Source organism: Macaca mulatta, chromosome 16 (genome assembly GCF_049350105.2).
Source record: "Macaca mulatta isolate MMU2019108-1 chromosome 16, T2T-MMU8v2.0, whole genome shotgun sequence".
Lineage (NCBI taxonomy): Eukaryota > Metazoa > Chordata > Mammalia > Primates > Cercopithecidae > Macaca > Macaca mulatta.
The window spans coordinates 65,458,862-65,464,861 of record NC_133421.1 but is presented as its reverse complement, the minus strand read 5'-3'; positions in this window follow the sequence as shown (position 1 = coordinate 65,464,861).

The window sequence follows — 6,000 nt, the reverse complement described above, 5'->3', positions numbered from 1 at the left end:
TGGCAGCGCAAGTCTCGTCTAAGCCCACTTGAACCACAACTGGAGCAGCAAAGGGGCACTGTGCTAGAATGTGGGGAGTACCAAGCTCTTTCTGACCTCAAGGTTCTCTTATCTGGAGCCTGTGATGAGAGGGACAGCTTCAAAGATCTCTGAAATGGCTTCAGAGCCATTCTCCCATTGATGTGATGAACAGCACCTAGCTTCCTTCTATTCATATCAATCCTTGTATCAAAGCATCACTTGGCCACATCCTTGCATGCCTTTTCATTCTTTATATGGCCAGGCTGCACATTTTCTACATCTTTATGTTCTGTCTCCCTTTTAATTATGAATTCCATCTTAAATCATTTGTTTCCTCTCGCATTTTACTATATGAAGTTCAAAGATGCTATGCAGCTCCTTCAACATTTTTCTTAGAAATTTCTTCCCCCAATATACTGCTTCATCTTTCTTAAACTCTGCCCTCTGTTCAGGCCCTTGGACATGAACATAATTCAGTTAAGTCCTTTGCCACTTTGTAAACGGATGGTCTTTCCTCCAGCTTCCAATTATTGTTCCTCATTTCCATCTGAGATCTCATCAGAATAGCCTCTACTGTCCATATTTCTCTCAGCATTCTGGTCATGACCACCTAAATAATCTGTAAGAAGATTCAGACTTCCCCTACAGCTATTCTTTTCTCCTGAGCCTTGACCAGAATCACCCTTAATGCTCTGTTCCTGGCATTACAGTAGTCCTTCCCTATCTGTGGATTTACTTTCCACAGTTTCAGTTACTTGCGGTCAACCATGGTCCTAATATATTTAATGGAAGATTCCAGAAATAAACAATTTGTAAGTTTTAAATTGCACGCCATCCTGAGTTGTAAGATGAAATATCACCAATCCTGCTCTGTCTTGCATGGGACAAATGTCATCCCTGTGTCCACACTGTATACATGACCCACCCTTTAATCCCCAAATAATTATCTCAGTTACCAGACTGACTGTTGCAGTATTGCAGGATATGTAGTGCTTGTGTTCAAATAACCCTCATTTTACTTAATAATGGCTCCAAAGTGCAGGCTAGGCTAATTTGGTTGGCTTGGACTTTAGAAAATAATGTCACTTAATACTATTCAGCATAAAAAATAATAAAATCATGTATTTTGTAGCAACATGGATGGAACTGGAGATCATCATCTTAAATGAAACAAGTCAGACACAGAAGGACACATATCGCATATTCTCACACATGGGGGCTACATGATGTGTGCACATGGACATAGAGAATAGAATGACAGACCATGGACACTCAGAGAGCTTAGAGAGTGAAAGTGGGGTTGACAATGAGAAATTACTTATGTTATGATGTGTTACTCATAACATGAGTTACGTTACTCATGTGATGATGGCCTAAAAGCCCTGACTTGCTAATTATGCAATCTACGCATGTAACAAAGTCACACTTGTACCTCAAAACTTAAAAAATAAAATAACATACTGATGTCAGTTAGCTTGTTCCCAATACATTTAAACATAATTATGCATCACAGCTAAAGAATGCTTCTAAGTGATGAGGTTCAAGGCTCAAGTACAGAATAATGTGATTCACTTGCAATCAGCACAAAGTGCATTCATGCTAGGTTAAATATATCTTCTATAATTACATTCACCTTCCCAATTTGCCCATGAATTTTTTGGAAGATGCCAATTTTCCCTGGATACAAGCCAGGGAAAATTAGCCTGCACATGTCCCAAATTAATAAGATTTTGTTGTATGATGACCAATTACAGCAAGAAATTTAAGAAGTATAGGAGATATTCAGGATATTGTCCTAATTCTTTTCTGACTATGATGTAACCTGATCATCAGAATTTCAGGTAATATGTCAGTCAAGTAATGAATTATTGTCCCAACACACAATACTCCCAGGAATGCATAATGCCAAGAGAAGAGAAGAGAAGAGAAGAGAAGAGAAGAGAAGAGAAGAGAAGAGAAGAGAAGAGAGCAAAAGCGAATCACTAATGCCACAGTCTTCAATGTTCAGAATATTCACAGGGTCATGTAACGATTGGCTTAGGGCCTTGAAGAGCCCTGTGTGACTCACAGTTGGGATCATAATAGCAGGTCGTTGCGTGCAAATGAGCTTTATGTTGGTCAGAAATGCTCTTTTGGAAGGTCTTTGTTGGGTTTGATATAATTGGAAATTAGGAGTCCTATAAAGCTGTAGATTATCATTCACTTATTTATTCAACAGTGGTTGAGACCTCTCTCATTCTGTTCCACAGACTATGCAGGAACCTCCATAGTACTTGTTCTTTAAGACTTAAGTGCTATTACCTCCTCCAGCAAACCTTTCCTGATACTCTCGGCCCAAGCCACCTCTCCCTTAACCTGCCCTCTTCTAAGATCCTGGTAGCATGCTCCTCATGTGTTTCATATTGTTGAATTTATTTTTAGCTTTTTGAAAGCTTTTTGGAGATATAATTGACAAGTAAAAATTGCATATATTCAAGGTGTACAAAATAATGTTTTGATATACATATACGTTGTGAAATAGATCACCACAATCAAACTAACATATCAATCACCTCACATACTCTTTTTGTGGTGAAAATACAGTATTGTTAACTATAGTCACATTGCTGTACATTCAATTTCCAGAACTTACTTATTTTGAATAGTTGAAACTTTATACCCTTTGACCAACATCTACCCATTTCTTCCTCATTCCACCCCAGGCAACCACCATATAAGTCAGATCATGCAGTATTGGTCTTTCTGTGTCCAGCTTATTTCACTTAGCTTAATGTCCTCTGGGTTCATCCATGTTGTTATAAATGACAGGGTCTCCTTTTTAAAGGCTGAATCCATTGTGAATAATGACATTTATATAAATTTTCTTTGTCCACTCATCTGTGGATGGGCACGTAGGTATTTCTGTATCTTAGCAGTTGTGAATAATGCTGCAATGTACATACAAGTGCAGATATCTTCAAGATAGTGATTTTATTTACTTTGGCTATATATCCAGAAGTGGAATTGCTGGTTCACAGGTGAGTTCTATTTTTAATTTTTTGAGGAGCCTCCATACTGTTTTCCATAATGGCTGCACCAAGTTACATTCCCACGAATAATGTATAAGAGTTGCCTTTACACCACACCCTTGCCAACACTTATCTTTTGACTTTTTGATAATAGTTATCCTAATAGGCATGAGGTAGTATCTTATTGTGGTTTTCATTAGCACTTCCCTGATGATTAGTGATGTTGAGCACCTTTTCAAAGACTGCTTTTGACAGTACTTTAGAATTATCAGGTCAATTGGGAAGTTGGAACACAAGGGGAGAGGAAGAATGGTGGCTGTTGGATAGTGAGGGATGTAAGAGCTAAATTCTCATCACATGTAACAGTGGGCCAATAGATAATATCTAAACTTTAAAAGTCAGGAAGTAGTAGTGTAACCACACCATTTAGAAATATCTTTTTCCTAGAGTTCTCTCTCCAAAACCCTCATCTTACTGTTCTCCTCTGCACTGATCATTTTCTAGGCTTGCTGTACGGTTGCCATTTTTGGATTTACCTTGAATGCAGTTCTGATTTTCTGACTTGAAATTCCTGTTTTCTGAATCTGTGTTCTCCTCTTTGTCAACCTCTTCATTTTGGTGGTGCACATCCTGCAGACATTACTTTAGAAAGCGTGCAGGGACAGTAAGGATTTTTTGGACTTTTCATATCTCAAAATTTTACTATTCCTTTGTTTCTGTTTGGTAGTTTGCCCAGGCATGGAATTCTAGGCTAAAAAACATCCCACTAAGAAATTTTAAGGCATTTCCCATTGTCTTCTGGCTTCCAGTGCTGATGTTGAAAAGTGTGATGCCATTTTACTTCCTGAATGGTATGGGAACCACATATTATTTTCCTCGTTGGACACTTTTAGTGCCATTTCCATATCCCTAATATTCTGAGATTTCACAGTGACGTATCTTAATGTGAACCTTACATTCACTGTGCTCAGCACTGGTGTTCTTTTAATCTGGAGCTCCCTTCTGAAAGAAATTTTCTTATACTATTTACTTGATAGTTTTCTCCCTCATATTTCTTTCCTTCTTTCCTTCCTTCCTTCCTTTTTCCCTCCCTCCCTCCATTCCTCTTTCTCTATTTCCCTTTCTTCCTTTCTTCCTCTCTTCCTTTCTTTCTTTCTTCTGTCCTCTTCTTTCTTTCCTTTCCTTCCTCTTTCTTTCTTTTCCTTCCTCCCTCCCTTCTTTCCTTCCTTCCTCCCTCCTTTCTTCCCTTCTACCTTCCTTCCCTTCTTCCTTTTCTTTCTCTTTCTCTTTCTTTCTTTTTCTTTCTTTCCTTCTTTCTTTCTCCCTTCCCTCCCCTTCCATCTCCTTCCCTTCCCTTTCCTTCCAGTCTTCTTTTTGCCTTTTGAGACAAGACTTTACTATGTTGCCTAGGCTGGCTTCAAATCCCTGGGCCAAAGGGACCCTCTCACCTCAGCCTCCCAAGTAACTGGGACTAGAGGCACAGGCCACCATTACACCTGACTCCTTATGTTTTCTTATCTGTCTTTCTAAAATTTTTCTTCATTGAGTGGTAGATCTCCTGAATTGATCCTCTGTGTTATTATATTTTCTTTAATGTCCATTTCTTTCACTTCTTTTTATAATTTTTTTTACCTATCTTCAAGACAGGAGAACAAATTCTTTGACTTCTTATTCTAATTTACCTTCCAAACATTTTACTGAACTTTTTTCTAATTTTTTCTATCACATTTTAATTCTCAAGATTTCACCCAACTTCTCTGACTGCTTCTGTTTCTTAGAATCTTGTTTTTATTTCAAAGATAGAATTTCTTCTCTCAGCTCTCTTGAGTATTTTATTTATAGTAGTTCTTGTTTTATAATTTTTTTAGTTCTATGCTGCTTCCTATAGTTTCTATTCCTGTCAAACTTGTTCTTCCCCTTTTTTCTTTTTGTTCTTTTTAAATTAGTGTGAATTGTCAGGCTGGAGACATTTCCCAAGTGTCTGCAGCATATAGTTGACATGGCACTAAAAAGCCAATTGAAAGTCCTACGTGGACAGCAGGGCTTGTTAATTTATCTCTTCACCTCTCCTCCCCTTCGTCCACCAAAAGGAAGTCAAGATTTATATGTTCTTTCTCTGGGCCCCTTTAGTTTCTTTAGAGGAGAATCTTCCAATATTCTGCTTGGAAGGCTTATGGTCATCAGAGTCCTGAATGGTGAGCACAGGGCTCAGATTTTCACTGCATGGGTCTGTTTTCTGTTCTATTCTTGACTTTTGTTCACTCTAGTGTTCCCAAATCTAGAGTATCTCTTACTAAATCTTCTAGAAGATAACCTCTTGTTTCTCCTGGTTGGAAGTAGGGGAGGCCTAATGAGCAACTTTGTAGGGTGGGGTAGGGATCCAGGGGTCTAAGCAGCCCGCTGCCTACCCTGCCTTCAGTATTATCTGGTGCCTCCAGGTTCTGAGCCGTTCTGAGCCTTTCTGAGCCTTCAAGGAAAACCAGCGTTACACTCTGTGGTACTCTCTCTGTATGCATTCACATTGTAGCTCCTTTTGTTATCTTTAGTTGACCACCATTGCTCTTTCCCCAAATTTGCTACCCTTTCTTATGTGCTATTATCTCCTGTCCTAAGAAAATAAGAAGAGGGTTTCTGTTTTTTAACATCTTTTAAAAGTTGGTGTATCATGATGGATTCAAAGAGGATAAGAGGACATAAGTGTTTATTTTCTGACATGTTAAGGACCTACTATTACTAAACAGTTAAAATTAGACTTAGTATTTCACATATACACTCCCCCTTAACTATTCCTGAAGTAAACTAGTGCCCACGCTCCAGATGTTGGTAAGATTCTTTCTCTGTGTTTCCAAAGCATGTTAAATAATTCTGAAGTTTAATTTTATTTCTCAATATTTTATTCATGCCTAAACTGTATTGAAGGGCAAAAAACATTGTGGCATGCCTGTGGTCCTAGCTACTTGGGAGGCTGAGG